Genomic DNA, 23,604 nt, shown 5'->3' with positions numbered 1-23,604 from the left:
AAATATTCAGTCCAAAGGTTATTTTACACAACTGATAAGACATTACTTCACAGTTGGAGCTTTTAATCCAAAATCACATTTTTCAACACAAAAACTATAGCACAAGGATGAAATTAATTCAAGTTTATCTATACAAGTCTCTTTTCTTTCTGATTGGTATAAATGCATTTTTATTAAATTATTTTTTTATAACAACATTCACACTCAGGAATTCATCCTATATACATAACTCATTTCTCACAAACAAAAATCATATCCATGTAAATAACTAACTCATTTTTCCTAGTTCATATATATTTTCCTTTTGTAGCAATGCCATATTTTTAAGTTCACAAATTGGCGGCTAATGACAACAATCCCACTTCATTTCATCTCCTTTTTCTCAAATAATTTAATTAATAACTAAAAATGGAAATAGGACAATCTAAAAACTCAGAGATCGCAGAATAAGAAATGATTGAGGCCTGTAAGTTACACTGATTTTTATCTGGTTGGGGTAGGAGACAGGAAGGAGGGGGCTGTGTCTTCAGCACCAGCCAAAGTCTAACAAAATCCACATATCCACAAAAGCTGGAATGTGGATTTAGAACATACTATTCTAAAGCTTGAAGCATAAGTGACAAAAACAAAATAAAACAAAAACAATCAAATGAAACACCCAGAGAAAACACAAACCGTTACATAAAAACAAACAAACAAAAACACAGTGCTACTCTAGTACCTCTAATACTACTTCACCATCTTATTTTTCTACATCTGGAATTTTGCATTTACATAGAGCCAGAGATGGTCCATGAAAGCAGGCACAGAAACCACCTATGAAATATTCAGTACTTGAAAATACATCTCCTGCTCACCACTCCTTAAAGTATCCCCTTAAGAGAAGCTCTCCTTTGATGCACTCTCCACACCTCGGTAGATATATTCAACTAATATGAAAATTCAGAATATTTCACTCCCTGTAGAGATTGCTGAGACAAAACTAAACATAGTTAGGTGGCAGGTGAAAGGAGGAAAGCAGCACTCAGATGGGAAAAACATGGGGATGGTTGCAGCGTCAGTAGACGTGTCTTGCCTGCTTTGCGCTTTTCCAAAACGGGCTTGTCACTTGATGGGATAGTTAGTTTTAGGTCATGTACAATATATATGGCTATCACTGAAATAACCAGGTTTTCCTCAAAGGAAAGTGAACAAAGCTGGTTCAGTAAACTAGCCAGCTTCTGTTGTAATTATTTTCAATCTGCTACTTCGGGTGTATATTTAACCTAGTAATAAAAATATTTTGTTAGGAAAAAAATACTTGACATTTCAATTCTGGGCATTTTGTTCTTTGCTAAAAACTGAGAGGAAAGGGTGGGTGTTGTAGTTTAGAATAAAAATAAAAGAATGGGCAAATTGTGATAGACAATCTCTAAGGAGAAAGGAAAAAACAGGCTTGGAAGGTTAAGTAAAATTTAGATAAGACAATTCAAGTTTCTTTATTGAAGTTCTTTAAACTAATGCTCACAGTAACGAAGAATTAAAAAGAACATTGTCCAAACATTCAGTCTAATTTGTATGATAGAAATACTAATGTCTGACCACCTTATTTTATAGAGTTTTTATAATAAACAAAAATTTTCAAATGATATAAAATTATTATAGCAACGACTAAGCGCTTGCTTAGATATAGCACTGGTTTTACTCTCATTAGTTTATGGAAGCCAGGTCAGTTTGCCCGAAGATGACTTTTCTGGTCACTCTGCTTCCATTTTTGAAAGTAAAAAAAAGAAATTAATAGGGACAGTTAAATAATTAATTGGAGTAAGTTATCACAGACCTAGAATTTTTTTTTAAACTACTGCCAAGATACTATTTCTTTCCTTTCATAGACTGGCAAAAGTTACAAGGTTTGACATACACAGTATTTGTCAGAGTCAAAGCTAAATGTACTTTCACACCTATATGGTGTGAGTGTAATTCAGTGAAACCTTCTTTTCTGAGGGGGATAGACATAGTTTTAAACAAATAAGCTCTATAATTATGCAGCTAGGGAATTTAACATATAGAGAAATTATATCTGTGCAAAGAAAAAAATGCAAGATTTTTAACTGCAGCATTGTTTTTAATAGCAAAAGACTAAAAACAATCTAAATATTTATAAGGGATTTATTAATGCCTTTTAGGGACATACAAAATAATACTCTGAAACCATATACAAGAAAAGGCAGGTCTGTGTAGACTGATTATAGAAAGATGCCTACAATATATGGTTAGTGAATAAACAAAGAAGCAAAACATAAAATAAATCTTTAGTGAAATCACATTGTGCAAAAAAAATATATATGATAAGCTTAAATGTGGAAAGAACTCCAGCACACTTTGAAGGTGGTTATGTTTGGGGGGGAGAGGGAACCAGCAGGGAATCTTTCACTGTACACACTTATGCATCCATCATTTTTTCAAATTATTCTTTGAAAACATGTGATAATATCACATATTTATGATATGTATAAGATATATGAAACATCAAGTTTGAGGAGAAAATAATAGCATTTACTTTTTTTTTTTTTTGAGCTTGAATCCAAATTTAAAAGAATGAAGGAGCTATGGCCCTCTTGTGGAGAACTTCAGTAATGCACCTTTCTTAAAAGTCCCAATGTCTAAATTTATAGGTAGAAACAACTAGAATTTTATATCATTTAATATGACAACATATATAAAATTCAATGCCATTGAATGTAGTTCTTTCAAAATCTTGGAAACATCTTTGTACAATTCGAACTTACGATACGTTTTCTGTGTGCAACACGATGGTACCTACATAGTTGCATTTCATGGCAAAGGTCTGAGCACGCCAGCTTGCTGTGAGAGTATATTTGCTAGCATACATGATTCAATTACAGCAAATGCTGACCTCTAATAATTACAAAAGCTTGTTGCTAATTAAAAAACAGTCGTTGCTTGTGCCAATCTCTACACTAAGATCTATGTAGACAGCTGTCAACTCGAAACTGAATCACTGTATGTGAATAATGAAGGTGCTTATTTTCATGGGCTAATCTAAAACATTTCTAACAAGAGAAAATATTTCAAAACTATATATGGCTATGTCAACCGCTGAATTCCCTCGGTCCGGTTGAAGGCGTGCAGAGTTTCCTGTCAACTTGTGCTCCGAAGCAGAACAGTCTCCGACCCGACCACTGTGGCTTGCTCCATATTAACTATTGGCTACCTTGGAAATGTACCGTCTCTCATTGTAAAACTCCCCAAAGGGCAATTCAAATCACATTTAGAATTTCCTATTTACATTGCAATAGCCATGGCAGAAGTTTGAATGTCACAGTACAAATCTGGTACCAAATGCTGAACATGTTCAGCGGATTCAGTTTCAGAATTCACTTCGCATGAGCATATTTTCATCAAGTGAAAGAGGGAGGGAGTGTCATGGGATAAGATCATGATATGAACTCTGGACTTAACTCTTTATCATCTTTAACAAGTAAACTAGTGTTTTTGCCTAGGCAAAAAAGAATTTACCAGACTAGATTACATAATAACCCTGCCTTTTAAACTCTTATGCAGAAAAATCAAGTGAGAACAGACCACTAGTGTTTTCAGTTAAATTTCATGTGTGATAAAGGGAAATTTGGTTAGGACAGCTTAGCAAATAGAGGCAACTTTCTTGAAGAGGCAATTATTTTCCTAGACAACTAATGAAGGTTGTTAATTATTTTGCTTCCTCAATAGGAAATATATTAGGACATCATTTTTATCTTTTAATTTTTTTTAATATATGAATTTATAGAAGTAGATTTTTCAAAGTAAATAAACTGACATCATTTTCAGCAAACTTTGTTTTGTGTGCTTTGTTTTGCCTTTAAAAAATTCTAATAAATGATCTTCAAGAAGAAAATGTTATTCTAACTGAACACAGTCACACGCATGCATGGGATCTTAATCTCCAGATTCCTCAGTTCACCCAACTGAGGTGAACTTGAATGAGCTCATCTAGACAAAGCTGGAAGTTAAAACTGGCATTGAGTAATGCTATTTCATGTAAATGGCTGGGTGGTTGAATTCACCTCTGCCCAATTTTTCCTGTTTCGGACGTGTACATTTATTTGCAGTAAATGGTGATATGCCTAGCAATTTATTACAATCTAACATTAAAACAATTTATTCTGACCTGTCTGAAGCTTGTTTAAAGATAAACTGTACCAAAAGACAATGTGTAATTATCATAGACTTCCAGGCTCAGGAAAAAATATAGTCTTATTATTTGGAATTTAAACAGTTATGGAAAAAATAACAGAGGCGTCTCTTGGCTAAGATTGTCTTTGAACAGTCCTGAATTTGGAGACATAAATTTTTGCCTTAATTTGAAAACTGATAGAATCCACATGGGTCTTGAACTATGTGTGTCCAAATATATCTGAAGAGACAAGATCTATCATTTTGTGGCCTATTCTCAACTCAGGTAGGAGAAAATAAAACATAGCTTGTTATTCACTATACATTGGGGAGAAATTTATTTTTCTTTAAACTTTTGAGTTTATTAAAACACTTGAAACCAGTCACTTATATTGGGTTTTGATAACAGGTTCGCATATTAGATTACTCCATTGGATTGAAGCTTACACTTTTTTGAAGAACTAGGACAAATATTTTTGGATACCCAAACTTCATTCCATAAGTTTTGTTTCTAGTATCAAACCAAACAAGAAAGGGGAAAAGCAGCTTTTGTTAGATGCCAGCTTCAAAAAAGATAAAAGGTAGATTAGAGAATCATATAAATTAAGATAGTTACTCTTTAACAATTTTTATGGTGGTCTTAAGCATTATTCAGTACCAACTTGTTTAAGCATATTATTTTAAACCTCAGTGCCATCTAGTTAAAGACATTCTATAACAGCCTTACCATACACAGTGTGTACCATGGTATAATGGGAAAATAAGGGATTGGTGAGATTTGGCTTCCATCCTAGCTCTGCAAAATAAAGATGACAATACTTACCACACATTGTGCTGTCAGGCATTAGAGATAATGTTCAAACAACAGCTGGCCCAGGCCCTGGCATAAAGCTGGCAACAATAGCAATAAGTAACTTTATTCCTAACAAGCAAGTAAGTTAAAGGACAAAGGTCAAAGACAAGAGCCTAGAGCTGCCAGAAGAAAAAGTATAAAAGTCACTGTTAGAACTCATCCTTCTTATGCAAGTTCTAAACTTTAATTTTTAATTCAACAACCATGTTTCCCAGCCTTTACTGATGTTCTATTAATGGATAGATTTTCCAAAAGGAAGAAATTACTCAGCCAAATTTTTCATTATGTTTCTCATTATGTAGAAACTATAGCACATCAGCATTTAATGTGAGTGGCCCTTTCTTGTTGTTGTTGTTTGTTTGTTTGTTTTTGAGACGTAGTCTCGCTCTGTCACCCAGGCTAGAGTGAAATGGCATGACCTTGGCTCACTGCAACCTCTGCCTCCTGGGTTCAAGTGATTCTCCTGCCTCAGCCCCTTAAGTAACTGGGACTATAGGCATGTGCCAACACATCCAGCTTTGTTTTTTGTATTTTTAGTAGAGATGGGGTTTCACCATGTTGGTCAGGTTGGTCTCAATCTCCTGACCTCGTGATCCACCTGCCTCGGCCTCCCAAAGTGCTGGAATTACAGGCATGAGCCACCATGCCAGGCCTTGAATGGTTCTTTTATAACATAAGCCAGATCATGTTACTTCTCTGCTCAGAGCCCTTCAGTGGTGTGCCAATTTCATTCAACTAAAAGCCAAGTCTTACAATGGCCCCCAAGACCCTATATAGCAACCCTTCCCCTCTACTTCTCTGACTTCATTTCTATAGCTCTTGTCTCCTGTGTCTCCACTTCTGACTCACTGGCCTCTGGCTGTTCTTAACTTCCTCATCTTGACTCAAATCCTGCCTTCTCAAGGAGGTCCACCTTGACCACTCTATTTAACACTATAAAATGTTTTACTTACACTGTGGTCCCAATCCCCTTTACATTACCCTGTCCTACTTTGTCTTTTTCTGGTAGTATTTATCACCTTCTATTGTGCTATAAAATGCACTTATTTATTATGCTTATTCTTCATTATATATTTCCTCTTGCTGGAATGTAAAAAGAGAGTAGTGCTCTTTATTTTGTTCATAGGCGTATCCCAACTGATCCCAAGATTAGCATTTGGCACCTAGAAAAATGGGCACAGAATATTAACCAGCAATTCATGGAAGAGTACACTTGAAGAGACAATGTATGAAAAGGTGCAAAACCTCACTGGCAATCAGAGAAGGCTGATACAAGGTAGACAATAAAGTAATGCAACTACAGCTTTCACATAACTGATTTGCTTACTTTGGAGAACAATTTGAAATTATTTAACAAAGTTTACAATGCAGTATCCTATGACCCAGCAAATTCACGGCTGGTAGAAACCCTAAATAAACCCTACCACATGTGCACAAGGGGATATGCAGAGAAATGTTTGTTGAAAAGCCATTGGCCATACTAGACAATTAAAAACAACCTCTATCTCCCTTTAGAATGGAAAGCAAAGTTTTGGCTCATTCATACAAAAGGGCATTTACACATTTAAAAGAAATGGACATTGTCAAAATATATAAATACAAACTAAATTCCAAAGCAATGTTGAGTGGAAAAACAAGTTGTGGGTTGAGAATTATAATATGATGTTGTTTATTAATCAGTGATTAAAAGCCAACAGAACAAGACTATAAGTTGTGAACTGAATACACTGTTATCTTCTTAACTCTGTATAATGCTCTGCAGCTTATGAAGCCCTCCCACGTATTCCAGCACACTCTCTGTCTCTTGGTATCAAGTACTTTCCTTCTCACCCGGTTTTTGAGTCAGCTCCAAGTTTAGATGAAGTTCAGTGATTTTGCCCCAGGTACAACGAATAGCACGTTGTGACTCTGAACTCTGCTTCCACATTGGTTTCACATAAACAGGCTTGTTTCAGTTGACTACAGCAGGGAGAGAGCTGCCCTAAATTTCCAAAGTTACACACAATGTTTGCATTAAATAATTTAGGTCATTACAGTTCAGCCATGACTTTTTTAAAGGGCTATTTTCATAGACGTTATCTTGTTCTGTGTGACATATCTCTAGCAATAGACCATTTACTTGTTATTTGCAGATAGAGGTCTCAATTTTTGTGGAAATAGAACCACACTATGGTTCCCAAATGCTAGATTATCAGAACCAAGATTTCTAGATATAATCTAAATTTTTGAAGCGTTAATTACATAAACAGTTCACTTGGACATTTTCTAGAATTGCAACAACTTCGTTATTTGAAACAGAGCAAAAAAAAATCAATTTCTAAATGCTCAATAAGTACATTTTTTCTCTTTGAAACATTCCAATTTTTCATGAAATGCTTTACTTAAGATGGAAATGACCTAGAAGCTTCCTGGCTCCCAGCGTAAATTCTTCCCTTTTCACATGTGGACGTCTCTTTTATAGTAAACACTGACAGGATGAGATTAGGTTGGTCCTCTACAAAAGAAGACCAATTGTTTAGAGGAAACTGTCTACATTCTTCAACTTCACCTAAAGGCCTTCTCACTATAACTCTTAGTTACAATGGTTCTGATCTGATTTTCCTAAGCCAAATGTTAGCCAGCTTGGTTTCTGGGGTTATTAACCTGAGTCCATAGGTTAATCTCAGGGGTTTCATGATCTCTCTGAAATTGTTAGTAAAAATGAATGTGTATATATGTTTTCATAGGAAGAATTTCCCTAGCTTTCAACAGATCCCCTAAGATATTTAGCTCTCCCTCCCCCAAATTCAAAACTAACATTTTAAAAACTGGGCACTGCTTCCAGAAGTAGCTTTCACAGAGTGCAGAAGATGCTGATTCCTTGACTCAGTCCCCAGGAGATCTGATTCTGTTAGACTGTGGTGAAATTCAGGAATCTGCATTTTGAAAAAGTACCTCAATACATCCTGATGCATGAGACCACACTAATGTACAGAATAAAATTGAATTTTTATAGTGTTGTCTTCAAATCTCTTCCCCTATCTAATCTTTCTTATCTTATTTCTTCTATGGCTCATGCTGCCTTACATACATTCAACTCATTAATTCTCTCATTTATTCTCGAATTCAAATAGTTACTAAATTCATTATAGGGGTTATGTGCTAGGCCTCAAAGATACAATGGTTGGCAGATACTGTAGCCTCAAGAAAACACTAGGTTTTGATATGTTCACATCTTATCTCCTCTTCCTGCACCAGATAAGTGCTTATTAGTTCTAGGAGACCCAGTTCAAACATTAACTACTCTGTGTAGTCGTTCTAGATCTGTTGGGACAGATTACTTAGCCAAAGAGAAAGGTACCTGGGTTCAACAGAGGTGCCAGCCTGCTCCACCCAGAGAAGTACACTTTGGGAGAACCAGTGGGGAGGAGCCTGAGCTGTGGGAACCTATTCCCTATGGATTCAGGGCAAATAGGTGTAGAAAAGTAAAAGACCTCTGGACTGCAAAAGTGTTTCTCTTCACTGAGTAGAAGTGTGGTGTCCTCTCCCCCAAAGAAATATATAAAGCAAATTTTAACTGTGTCCTAAGTTATTGTGTAATGTCTTCACTATTCAAATTCAATGTATATCTTGCTGAAAGATGTGAAGTGGCTTATTGTGCAACAAATTACTCAATTGGTTAGAAAATGGCCAGATACTATTAATGAAATATTTGTACTGGTTGGAAGATGGTCCCTCTAAATCATCATGGGAGAAATTAAATAATTTACCAAAATTAAAAAAAGAGTGCCTGAAGGTAGAAATACCCCTAAGGACAGCCAGAGACAAAGGAGAGGAGAGGATGGACCATCATCATCCCTGGAAACTCTGCTCTGACCTTAATTACACTGTCATGCAATTACTGACTTTGGGTCCTGGTGCCTGGACTCTTCCTGTTCAGGAGTTACACAGAAATCTTCATTGTATCTGTCTGGTTGTCTCCAGTTAAAAAGGCCAAATTCCTAATAATATTTGTTGAGTAGATGAGAAAAACATTATATTTTAATCCCTACCAAGAGTACAGTTGTCTCTCCTTATTTGCGGTTTTGCTTTCTATGGTTTCAGTTACCTATGGTCCTGTCGTCTGAAAATACAAAATGGAGATGTCACCGAAGTGGTGAGGCAGAAGCAAGCTTGCTTCACTTTCCCCCCAAAAGAGCAAAACAAATACACAATGCTGAGATTATCACTAGCAACATCCCAAAATTTAAATGTGCTAGGGAGGCCAGGTGCGGTGGCTCTCGCCTGTAATACCAGCACTGTGGGAGGCCAAGGTGGGCAGATCATTTGAGCCCAGGGGTTTGAGACCAGCCTGTGCAACGTGGTGAAACCTTGTCTCTACTAAAAGTACAAAAAATTAGCCAGGTGTGGTGACACACACCTGTAGTCCCAGCTACTCGAGAGGCTGAGGTAGAATTGTTTGAGCCCTGGAGGCAGAGGTTGCAGTGAGCCAAGTTCGTGCCACTGCACTCCAGTCTGGGTGACTGAGTGAGACCCTGTCTCAAATAAATAAATAAATGAGGAAATAGCTCCTGGGGCTACAGAGAATCAAGAGTCTTTGTTCAAATGGCAAAGAATTGGACTTTTATATCTGGTAGGCCATTTTCCTATTCTGCTAGGCCCCAAGCCTGTGGAAAATTCCCCCTCCCTCACTTGGGGCTACTATACTAGAAAAAGAGAGATTGAAGTGGACATCCAGCTTTCCCACTGTCTTGTGTTCCCTAGCAGGAGACCTGTTCCCGCCTCAACCCACAGGGAATATTTGCAGGGCCTGAAGGGAAACATACCCCTGAGGACAGCTAGAGACAAAGGTGGGAGGCGGGAGTACCATCCCCAGCCCTGGAAACTCTGCTCTGTGTCTTGCCCAAAAGATATGACAAATCAGAGTGGCCGTTCAGCAGCCCCAAACCTTAGGAGGTACATTCCAAGGGTCCCCTAGGCATAAAACTCTAGCCAGCCTTCCCATACTTCTAGCATATCCCCTTTGGGACCTCCCAAATATGGAATGGGTAGCATTCCAAATGTTGCTAAAGCCAAAGCAAATCTGGCTTTAAGACTTCATCTATTGCTGAAAAGGAGGCAGTGACCTAGCAAAAAACACATTCAATTGCAAAAAAATCTCTAAGCAAACATATCCAATAAAAACCCAAACAGGCCAGACAGAGAAGACTGAAATAAATAACTTCCCCTTTAATACAAAGACACAGATGTACATCCACAAGTAACAACAGCAAATTGTTGGAGAGGAACCACGACCTTCCCAAATGGCCAAAGCAAGGAGCCAGTGATTGCTCCTAATAAGATAGTAACAGGTGAGCTCTCAAGATTTCAAAATAGCGGTTTTAAGAAAACTCAGTAATATCTAAGATAACAGGAAAATAATTCAGAAGTATTCAGAGAATTTTAACAAAGAGATTGAAATAATTATTAAAAATCAAATAGAAATCATGGAACTGAGAAATATATTTGCCGAAGTAAAAAATTTATTAGAGGCTCTCAGCAGCAGAATGGATTAAGCTGAGGAAAGAATCAGTACACTCAAAGACAGGCTATTTGAAAATACACGAAAAATAGTCAAAGGCAAAAAACAATTAAAAAAAATGAGGAACACCTATAAGACGTACAGAATTACATCAAAGAGCAAATTTAGGAATTTTTTGTGTTCAAGAGGGAGTTGAGCAAGAGCAAAGGGGTAAAAAGCTTACTCAAATAATAGCAGAAAACTTTCCAAAACTTGAGAAAGATATAAACATCCAAGTATAGGAATGTTAGAGAACATAAAACAGATTTGACCCAGGTAAGACTACTCCGAGGTATATAATAATCAAACTCTCAAAAGTCAAGGACAAAGAGAGCATCCTAAAAAGCAGCAAGAGAAATAAAGCAAATAACATATAAAGAAGCTCCAATTTGTCTAGCAACAGATTTCTCAATTAAAGCCATACAGCCTAGGAGGGAGTGGGAGGATATATTCGAAGTACTGAAAGAAAGAAAGAAAACATTATCCAACAATACTGTATCCAGCAAAGCTATCCTTCAAATAAAAAGGAGAGATAGTCTTTCAAATAAAACCTGAAGGAATTTATCACCAGCAGATTCACCTTACAAGAAATGCTAAAGGGGGTGCTATAATATGAAAGAAAAAATATTAATGTGCAAAAATAAAACATTTGAAAATATAAAACCCACTGGTAAAAGTAAGTACACAAGTACTTGTGGCATGCAATTCACGTAACTCTAGTATCAAGACTAAGAGACACATATGTCAAAAACAAATATGTCTTTGTGACCAAAGACAAGTTGTCATCTGTTTAAAATAACTTGCTATATCTATAGAATGTTTGTTGTAAGCCTTATGGTAATCATAAAGCAAAAACCTAGAATAAATTCACTAAAAATAAAAAGTAATGAATTAAAGTATACTACCAGAGAAAATAATTACACCACAAAGAAAAGAGAAAGAAGAGAGGAGCTACAAAGCCACCAGGAAACAAATAACGAAATGACAGTAGTAAGTCCTTACTTATTCATAATAACCATAAATGTAAATAGGCTCAATTATCCAATGAAAAGACATAGAGTAGCTGAGTGCACAAAAAAATAAGACTCAAATGTATACTGCTTACAAAAAACAATCTCACTCGAAAAGCCACAAATACCCGGAAAGTGAAGGGAGAGAAAAAGACATTTCATGCAAATTGAAACGAAAAAGGAGCAGGAGTAGCTATATTTGTATCAGGTAAAATGCATCACAAGCCAAAGACTGTACAAAAAGACAAAGAAGGTCCAAAGAGTCAATTCAGTAAGAAGACATAGCAATTATAATGCCTATGCACCCAACACAGCAGCGCCCAAGTATATAAAACAAACATTAATAGATCTAAAGTGAGAGAAAGCCTGCAGTATCATAACAGGAGGGGACTTTACCAACCTACTTTCAGTAATGGACAGATAATCTATGCAGAAAATCAACCAAGCAGTGTAAGAGTTAAACTACACACTAGACCAAATAGGGTTAACTGACATATACAGAACTTTTCACCCAGTTGCTGCAGAATATACATTCTTTTCATGAGCACATGGAACAGTCTCCAGAAAAGACCATATCTCAGGACACAAAACAAATCTAAAAAATTCCAAAAAAGTATAATTATCTTAATTATCTTTTCTGACTACAATGGAATAAAACAGGAAGTCAAAAACAAGAGAAACCTTGGAAACTATATGAACACATGTTAATTAACATACTCCAGAATGATCAATGGGCCAATGAATAAATTAAGAATAAAATTTAAAAATATTTTGAAACAAATGAAAAAAGAACTACAACATATAAAAATCTATGGGATACAGTAAAAGCAGTGCTAAAAGGAAAGTTTATAGCAACAAATGAAAGTAGAAAGACTTCAAATAAAGAACCTAATCATGTACCTTCAGGAACTAAAAAAGCAACAAAGAACTAAACTCACATTTAGTAGAAAGAAAGAAATAAAAGACCAGACATAAATGAAATTGAGACTTAAATAAACACAAAATAGGCCGGGCGCGGTGGCTCACGCCTGTAATCCCAGCACTTTGGGAGGCCGAGGCGGGCGGATCACAAGGTCAGGAGATCGAGACCATCCTGGCTAACACTGTGAAACCCCGTCTCTACTAAAAATGCAAAAAATTAGCCGGGCGAGGCGGCGGGCGCCTGTAGTCCCAGCTACTCGGGAGGCTGAGGCAGGAGAATGGCGTGAACCGGGGAGGCGGAGCTTGCAGTGAGCCGAGATCGCGCCACTGCACTCCAGCCTGGGCAACTAAGCGAGACTCTGTCTCAAAAAAAAAAAAAAAAAAAAAAAAAAAAAAAAAAAAAACACAAAATATCAGCAAAATGAAAAGTTGACTTTTTGAAAAGATAAACAAAATGAACAAGCCTTTATTTAGACTAAGAAAAAAGAGAGAAGACCCAAATAAATAAAATCAGAAATATTAGAGGAGACATAACTGATACTACAGAAATTCAGAGAAGCATTACAGACTCTTACAAACAAGTACATGACAACAAATTGGAAAATCTGGGAAAAATGGGTAAATTACTGGAAATACATAAACTACCAAGATTGAACCATGAAGAAATAAAAAATCTGAACAAACCAATAGTAAATAATGAGATCAAAGGCACAATAAAAGTCTCCCATCAAAGAAAAGTTCAGGACCTGATAGTTTCACTGCTGAATTATTCCAAACATTTAAAAATCTAATACCAATTCTACTAAAACTCTTCAGCCAGGTGCTGTGGCTCACGCTTGTAATTCCAGCACTTTGGGAGGCCAAGGTGGGTGGATCACCTGACGTCAGGAGTTCGAGACCAGCCTGGCCCCTGTCTCTGCTAAAAATATAAAAATTAGCTGGATGTGGTGGCATGCATCTGTAATCCCAGCTACTCAGGAGGCTGAGGCAGGAGAATTACTTGAACCCAGGAGGCAGAGGTTGCAGTAAGCTGAGATCACACCACTGCACTCTAGCCTGGGCGACAGAGCAAGACTGTGTCTCAAAACAAATAAATAAACAACTCTTCAAAAAAAGTGAAGAAAGAGGTAGCTCATTCTACAAGACCAGTATTACCCTGGTAGTACCAAAACGAGGCAAGGATACAACAACAAAAAGAAAACTACAGTCCAATATACCTGATTAACATAAATGCAAAAATCCTCAACAAAACATAAGCAAACTGAATTCAACAACACATTTAAAAGATTATTCACCAGCATCATCAAATGGAATTCATTCCAGGGATGCAAGGATGGTTTAACATATGCAAATCATAAATGTTATACATAACATTAATAGAATAAAAAAAAATGTGATGATTCAATGGATCCCGAGAAAGCATTCTATAAAATTTGACATTCCTTTGTGATAAAAACACTTAACCAACTGGGGATAGAAGAAATATAATCTCAAAACAATAAAGGCCACATATGACATACTCAAAGTAACATCATACTAAATAAGGAGAAATTGAAATCCTTTACTCTAAAATCTGAAACAAGACAAGGATGCCCACTTATACCATTTTTGTTTAACATAATACTGGAAATTCTAGCCAGAGTAATCAGGCAAGAGAAAAAAATAAAGTGCATTCAGATTGGAAAGGAAGAAGTCAGATTATCCTGGTTTGCAGGCAATATGATTTCATATTTAGAAAATCCTAAAGATTCCACCAAAAAATTCTTAGAACTGATGAACAACTTCAGTAAATTTGCAGGATATAAAACCAGTATACTAAAATCATTAGTATTATATGCCACATCAGTGAATAATACGAAAAAGAAATTAAGAAATTTACAATGACTATAACATTATAAAATACATAGAAATAAATTGAACTAAAGACATAAAAGATCTCTCCAAAGAAAACAATAAAACATCGATGAAAAACAATTGAAGAGGACACAACAAATGGAAAGACATTCTGTGATCATGTAATGAAAAATTTAATGTTGTTTAAATGTCAATACTATCCAAAGCAATCTACATATTCAATGCAATCCCTACCAAAATACCAGTGACATTCTTCAAAGAAATAGGAAAACAATCCTAAAATTTCTACAGAAGCACAAAAGACCTCGAATTGCTACAGCAATCCTGAGCAAAATGAACAAAAGTGGAGGCATCACACTACGTGACTTCAAAATATACTACAAAGATACAGCATGGTATCTGGCATGGTAGTGACATAAAAAGAGACATACAGACCAATGGAACAGAATAGAAAATCCAGATATAAATCCACACATTTACAGTCAACTCATTTTTGTCAAACACACAAAGAACACACTTTGGGGAAAAGACAGGCTCTTCAATGTATAGTGGTAGGAAAACTAGATAATCATGTGCAGAAGAATGTACATACGTATACGGTGAAAGATATGAAGATTTTGTATATGGAGATATACAAAAACCAACTTAAAGTGGATTAAAGGACATAAATGTAATAAGACCTGACACTACAAAACTATTACAAGAAAACACTGAAAAGATGCTACAGGACATCGGGCTAAGCAAGGGGCAGGACCTCAAAAGTATAGAAAACAAAAGCAAAAATAGACAAACGAGACTATATCAAGCAAAAAGCTTCGGTATAGCAAGGGAATCAACCAATAAATGGAAGAGACAATGCACGGCACGGGAGAAAATGTTTGTGATCCATCCTTTTGACAAGGGATAAACAACCAGAATATATATGAATCTCAAAAATAAACAAACAAACAAAAACCCAGAAAACAAATAATCCAATTAAAAATGGACAAAAGATCTGAATAGTAATTTCTCAAAAGAAGACATAAAAATGGCCCATAAGTGTATAAAAATTACACATCATTAATGATCAAGAAATGCAAAGGGAAACCACAGTGAGTTATCATCTCACCTCAGTTACATTGGTTTTATCTGAAAGACAAGGAATAGCAGATGTTGGCAAGATTGTATAGAAAGGGGAACCCTTTTACACTGTTGCTAGGAAGGTAAGTTAATAAAACTATTCTGGAAAATGACATGGGAGTTCTTAAAAATACAAAATATAGAACTACCATAGGATCCAGCAATTTCACTACTGGATATATATCCAAAAGAAAGGAGATCAATATATCAGAGAGATATCTACAGTCTCACGTTTATTGCAGCACTATTCACAATAGCCAAAATATGGAATCAACCTACGAGGCCAACGATGGATACAGAACCTGTGGTATATTTACACAATGGAATATTATTCAGTCATAAAAAAGAATGAAATCCTGTCATTTGCAGCAATATGAGTGGATAGAACTGGTGGTCATAATGTTAAGTGAAATAAGCCAGGCACAGAAAGACAAGTATCTCATGTTTTCTCTCATATGTTGGAGGCAATAAAGGTGATCTTATAAAGAGTAGATTTGTGGTTACCAGAGGCCATGAAAGGCCAGGGTTGGAGGAGAGGGAATAAAGTGAGATTGATTTATATGAACAAAAATATAGTTAGATTATGGAAATAAGACCTGGTGTTTGACAAATCAGTAAGGTGACTATAGTAAGCAATGATCTGTTGCATATTTCAAAATATCTAGAGGATAATAATTAAGATATTTCCAGTATAAAGGAAAGATAAATGTTTAAGGAGACAGATATCCCACTTACCCTGATCTGATCAATTTATATTATATGACTGTATCAAGATGTAACATATAGCCCCAAAATATGTACTTCTTATGTATCAAACATTTAAGAAAACTTGAAAATTCTAAATTGAAATCAATTAAATAAAAATTCTAGAAGTAAAAAATTCGTAAGTTTTAAATTGCATGCGATTCTTAGTGTGATGAAATCTGACACCCTCCCAAATCTTTCTGCTCTCTCCCACTGGGAACTTGAATCATCCTTTTGTTCAGAGTACTCGCCCCATAGACTCTACCTGCTTCCTAGTCACTTAGTAGCCTCCTAAGTTTTTAGATTGACTCTGGCAGTATCACAATGTTTGTGACCAAGTAACCCTTATTTTACTTCATAATGACCCCAATGCACAAGAGTAGTTATGTTTGCATATTATTATAATTGTTCCATTTTATTATTATTGTTAATATCTTACTGTGCCTGTTTATAAATTAAACTTTATTGTACATATGTATGGATAGAAAAAACATAGTATATATATAGTTTGGTACTATCTGTGGTTTCAGGCATCCACTGGGTATACTGAAACATATACATTAAGGGTAAGTGGGGACTACGGAATATGCATTTTTTATGAGATAATCTTGAAACTCTAAAATCCATGAGGAAGAAAAGTAAAGGATCCCCATGTTCAGAATCCTAACCACAATGATATTCTATAGGTCAAGATAGTTGGGGTAGGAGCTCTTCATTAAGTCTGGAAATGGTCTGAAAAACTAGCTTCTGTTGTGCCAAGGGATGGGGACATTGGCCCCAAGTGACCAGAATGATCTTCAGCTCGGTGTGTACATTGTAATTTAACCCAGAATTAGTTGTATCATTCTTAAACAAACTATCTTCAGCACAGCCACTGAAATTTTACTAGATTTGGAAAGAAACCACAGAGAAAAACCAAGGTTCTATCTAAAGTTATTCTTAAAGCCTTTTCAGAAAACCTCCAACTTGCAATGATATAAGACAGCACTTTCTGAATCTTGGACACAGCGAGGACAGATGAGGATTAAGCTGCAGAGACCACGCCTTATATAGAAAATTATCTCAGTAACACTTGACCAATACTTATTCTTCTATTAGTTCAGCTGCTATTTATTAAGCACTCCTTTCATAGCCAGGGATAAAAAAAAATTAAAATCTGATTTTTGTTCTAATTGAGTGCCTAATTTTATTCCTAATCTTGATATTTTTAAGTATTTTATATGTCCCTAAGAATAACCTACAATACAAGTAATTCGTATATTCTCAGTATTTTTATTTTGCATGTGCTGTGAAATTTGTAAGATCTTGAAAGATTTTTAAATTCTGTGAAAACATGTTTCACGTTTGTAAAAATACCAAACATTCTCTTCTATAAAGCATGGCACTTTAGAGATGTGCTTTTTGAATTCGGGCACCTTTCAGATTTTTTACTTTTACTCAGTTTGAAGCTACTTCGTTATCAAATAAAATATTTCCCCCATGTGTTGAGATGCTAGGTTTCCATGCTGTTTATATATTCAATGCAATCCCTACCAAAATACCAATTACACTCTTCAAAGAAATAGGAAAACAATCCTAAAATTTCTATGGAAGCACAAACAAGAAGGAGAGTAAGAAGAGGAAGACAAAGGATATGCATTTACACATACAAAGATGAAAAAGCACGGACACAAATCACTTCAATACCAGACATGCATATGTTCATAAATGTGTGCTGAGGTTGATAACCACAATTTTCCTTAACTGTTTACCCCAGAAACAAGATTCTGGAGGTCAGTAGATGCAAACAAACTGGCAGATATGTTTTCATTTATTTATACATGAACTTAAACTTGAATTCATACTTTAAAATTTTGATATTTTACATAAAAATTATTCTTTCTGACTTTTCATATTATGAATATCAGAAGTCCTAGCAGCACAGGGCCAACCTTTCTGCATAGCCACAGACAACTGAGTTGGGAAGCAGTTTAGTGTCTGGCTCTAATGACAGGGCATGGAGTCTCCAATTCATACCATCTCATCCTTCTTTAACATTCTTAAAGCCTGGGAGGCTTTCTAATTTGTAGCTTATATTTAGTGTGTATATAAAAACTATATTTTAGCTTATATTTAGCTTATATACAAAAACTATATTTTTAATGTATGAAAAGTGGTCTTGTATATAATATACATTCATAATTGACTGTGTTCCAATAATCCCAAAAGGTTGAAAGATTTATTCCTGATTGGCTGTAGCAACTCTTTCAGGTGCAGTTAAATAGGGAAGAAAGAGAGCCGATAGGGCAGTTGATGGGAACGGGAACCACCCCAGATCAGATGACCGGCTTCTTCCTTCCCAGGGAGGGCTTCAGGGTGCTAGTCAACCAAACTGATAGGAAGCCCTGGCACCTTTGTCTTTCACTCCTCTGTGGATTTTTGTTGTTGTTGTTGTTGTTGTTGTTTGTTTTTTTAGGGGCCAGAAGCAGGTGGCTAAATTTAGCACTATCTAGGGAAATGTGTGTTAATCTCTCCCAAGAGAGATGTGATTGTCTTTAACAGTGGTTCTCAAATTTTAACAAGCATCAGAATCACCTGGGAGGGCTTCTTAAAACAGATTTCTGGGCCCCATTTCCAGAATTTCTTATTCAGTGCATGGGGTGGAGCTGAATAACTGGCATTTCTAACACGTTTCCCAAGAATATTCATGCTGCTGGTCTAGGAACCGAGTTTGAGAGCCACTTGCCTATTGACATCTGTAAGGAATTTTTTCGATTCTTCTGGATGCTTTAAATGCTATATTTATTCAGAAAAGGTCAATTAAGGTAGCACCTGCTAGCAAAGTTCTTGATGGTATTCACTTAGCAGAAGCTGAATTCATGAAGAACTACAAATAATTATTAGCTTATATTACCACCTCTTACATGTCTGCCCCAGTAATATCTCCCGTGAGAATCCATACACTACCTATATTGTAACAGAACAAACGACCAAAAAATAAGAGAAAATACTTCAATTATCATTTCCTTTTTTGTAAGAGGCCATTTCTTTGATTTTTTTTAATTGAAAAGGATCTTTGAAACCACATGGTGGCAGTGTAATCACATGAGTGAGTCTCACGGTGCCAGAGTTGAGTTTCTGAACCCATTATAAATTGAGATAATTCTGAAAGCTAAGCATCTGCGATTTTGGCGTAAAAATTATTGGCCTGTAAAGTATAAATGACAAGTTATAGTCATATACCTCTACAAAAGGCTCAAAGCTTTCAATATTTTTACAATGCCTTAGACAGAATATGTTTTTCCCCTTTGCTGTTTCACAGTCACAAGAACAGCAACAGATCATTTCATGCATGAGCTATGTAACAAATTCAATTCAAAATAACTTGTGCTTCAGTTTAGTAAATTACTGTGCGATAGCAGATTCACTTCTACGTTTTAGTCATTTTTGAAAAGTAAATTTATTTTTTTCTTTAGTATTGTTTAATTTTAGGTATTTGCTTACTCCATGTTTCTCCCAACCAAGTAAAATTGAACTTCCTTAGATTTGATTACTAAAGTATCTATTTAGGTCCTTCCTTTCTTTTTTTTTTTTTTTTTTTGAGACGGAGTCTGGCTCTGTCGCCCAGGCTGGAGTGCAGTGGCCGGATCTCAGCTCACTGCAAGCTCCGCCTCCCGGGTTTACGCCATTCTCCTGCCTCAGCCTCCGGAGTAGCTGGGACCACAGGCGCCTGCCACCTCGCCCGGCTAGTTTTTTGTATTTTTTAGTAGAGACGGGGTTTCACCGTGTTAGCCAGGATGGTCTCGATCTCCTGACCTTGTGATCCGCCCGTCTCAGCCTCCCAAAGTGCTGGGATTACAGGCTTGAGCCACCGTGCCCAGCTTAGGTCCTTCCTTTCTAAAGTAAGATTTTTAACGATGGCATTGAGTCTTTGGTTGATTTTATTTTGGCTGGTTGACTATTAGTCTGTGTGCTGTAATCCAGATAGTTCCAGTGTAATATAAGGGACACAGAATTCTTAGAAGAACAGGGTGCTGTTCAAGTGCAGGGCATATTTAGCTCTTCCACTCCCTGTTGTATAACAAAATATTCCACACTATTTGCAGAAGTGGCAGTTTCCTTTAGGTAGGAGGGCTGGTTTAATATTAAATATTGAAAATCCTCCCTTATTTGCATCTTGATATAGTGCTTTTCATCACCCAAGCAACAGAAACCATCAAATAAGACCTTTGCAGGTGCCAATAGCTATGGGTGTCAACAGAAGAGAACAATTAATCTAGAAACCTCCCTTGCAATAAAAGATTTCTGAGGTCCACTTTGCTGACAAAATCTATCTTTTCCAAAGGTGATGGTTCTTAAAGACATCAGTATATGGACTTCAAAAGAAGAAGAAGAGGAAGAAAGAAGAAGGAAGTAGGAAGAAGGAGAAGGAGGAGGAGGAAGAGGAGGAGAAGGAGGAAGAGGAGGAGGAGGAGAGTAGAAAGAGGAACAGAAGGAGGAGGAGGAAGAGGAAAAGGAGGAGGAGAAGGAGAATGAGAAGAAGAGTAGGAAGGGAAAGAGAAGGAGGAGGAAGAGGAAAAGGAAGAGGAGACGGTAGAGGAGAGGGAGGAGGAGGAGGAGAAGGACAGTAGAAAAAGGAAGAGAAAGAAGAGGAGGAGGAAGAGGAGGAGGAGAAGGAAGAGAAGGAGAAGAGTAGAAACAGGAAAGGAGAGAATAGGGGTGGAGCAAGATGGCCGAATAGGAACAGCTCCAGTCTCCAGCTCCCAGCGCGAGCGACACAGAAGACAGGTGATTTCTGCATTATCAACTGAGGTACTGGGTTCATCTCACTGGGGAGTGCCGGACAATCGGTGCTGGTCAGCTGCTACAGCCCGACCAGCGAGAGCGGAAGCAGGGGGAGGCATTGCCTCACCTGGGAAGCGCAAGGGGGAAGGGAATCCCTTTTCCTAGCCAGGGGAACTGAGACACACAACACCTGGAAAATCGGGTAACTCCCACCCCAATACTGTGCTTTAAGCAAACGGGCATACCAGGAGATTGTATCCCACACCTGGCCGGGAGGGTCCCACGCCCATGGAGCCTTCCTTATTGCTAGCACAGCAGTCTGCAATCCAACCACAAGGCAGCAGCGAGGCTGGGGAAGGGGTGCCTGCCATTGCTGAGGCTTAAGTAGGTAAACAAAGCCCTGGGAAGATCGAACTGGGTGGAGCCCACAGCAGTTCAAGGAGGCCTGCCAGTCTCTGTAGACTCCACCTCTGGGGACAGGGCACAGCTAAACAACAAAAACAACAACAATAAAAAGCAGCAGAAACCTCTGCAGATGCAAGCGACTCTGTCTGACAGCTTTGAAGAGAGTGGTGGATCTCCCAACACGGAGGTTGAGATCTGATAATGGACAGATTGCCTGCTCATGTGGGTCCCTGACCCCTGAGTAGCCTAAATGGGAGACATCCCCCACTAGGGGCAGACCGACACCCCACACCTCACACAGTGGAGTACACCCCTGAGAGGAAGCTTCCAAAGCAAGAATCAGACAGGTACACTCGCTGTTCAGCAGTATTCTATCTTCTGCAGCCTCTGCTGCAGACACCCAGGCAAACAGAGTCTGGAGTGGACCTCAAGCAATCTCCAACAGACCTACAGCTGAGGGTCCTGACTGTTAGAAGGAAAACTATCAAACAGGAAGGACACCCACACCAAAACCCCATCAGTACGTCACCATCATCAAAGACCAGAGGCAGATAAAATCACAAAGATGGGGAAAAAGCAGGGCAGAAAAGCTAGAAATTCAAAAAATAAGAGCGTGTTTCCCCCTCCAAAGGAATGCAGCTCATCGCCAGCAACGGATCAAAGCTGGAAAGAGAATGACTTTGACGAGATGAGAGAAGAAGGCTTCAGTCCATCAAACTTCTCAGAGCTAAAGGAGGAATTACATACCCAGCGCAAAGAAACTAAAAGTCTTGAAAAAAGAGTGGAAGAATTGATGACCAGAATAATTAATGCAGAGAAGGCCATAAACGAATGAACAGAGATGAAAACCATGACACGAGAAATACGTGACAAATGCACAAGCTTCAGTAACCGACTCGATCAACTGGAAGAAAGAATATCAGCGATTGAGGATCAAATGAATGAAATGAAACGAGAAGAGAAATCGAAAGAAAAAAGAAGAAAAAGAAATGAACAAAGCCTGCAAGAAGTATGGGATTATGTAAAAAGACCAAATCTATGTCTGATTGGGGTGCCTGAAAGTGAGGGGGAAAATGGAACCAAGTTGGAAAACACTCTTCAGGATATCATCCAGGAGAACTTCCCCAACCTAGTAGGGCAGGCCAACATTCAAATTCAGGAAATACAGAGAATGCCACAAAGATACTCCACGAGAAGAGCAACTCCAAGACACATAATTGCCAGATTCACCAAAGTTGAAATGAAGGAAAAAATCTTAAGGGCAGCCAGAGAGAAAGGTCGGGTTACCCACAAAGGGAAGCCCATCAGAATAACAGCAGATCTCTCGGCAGAAACTCTCCAAGCCAGAAGAGAGTGGGGGCCAATATTCAACATTCTTAAAGAAAAGAATTTTCAACCCAGAATTTCATATCCAGGCAAACTAAGTTTCATAAGTGAAGGAGAAATAAAATCCTTTCCAGATAAGCAAATGCTTAGAGATTTTGTCACCACTAGGCCTGCCTTACAAGAGACCCTGAAGGAAGCACTAAACATGGAAAGGAACAACCGGTACCAGCCATTGCAAAAACATGCCAAAATGTAAAGACCATCGAGGCTAGGAAGAAACTGCATCAACTAACGAGCAAAATAACCAGTTAATATCATAATGGCAGGATCAAGTTCACACATAACAATATTAACCTTAAATGTAAATGGACTAAATGCTCCAATTAAAAGACACAGACTGGCAAACTGGATAAAGAGTCAAGACCCATCAGTTTGCTGTATTCAGGAGACCCATCTCACATGCAGAGACATACATAGGCTCAAAATAAAGGGATGGAGGAAGATCTACCAAGCAAATAGAGAACAAAAAAAAGCAGGGGTTGCAATACTAGTCTCTGATAAAACAGACTTTAAACCATCAAAGATCAAAAGAGACAAAGAAGGCCATTACATAATGGTAAAGGGATCAATTCAACAGGAAGCTAACTATCCTAAATACATAAGCACCCAATACAGGAGCACCCAGATTCATAAAGCAAGTCCTTAGAGACTTACAAAGAGACTTAGACTCCCATACAATAATAATGGGAGACTTCAACACTCCACTGTCAACATTAGACAGATCAACAAGACAGAAAGTTAACAAGGATATCCAGGAATTGAACTCATCTCTGCAGCAAGCAGACCTAATAGACATCTATAGAACTCTCCACCCCAAAGCAACAGAATATACATTT

Source organism: Macaca fascicularis, chromosome 2, assembly GCF_037993035.2.
Source record: "Macaca fascicularis isolate 582-1 chromosome 2, T2T-MFA8v1.1".
Taxonomy (NCBI): Eukaryota; Metazoa; Chordata; class Mammalia; order Primates; family Cercopithecidae; genus Macaca; species Macaca fascicularis.
The sequence above is the reverse complement of the archived record's forward strand: the minus strand, read 5'-3'. Positions refer to the sequence as shown.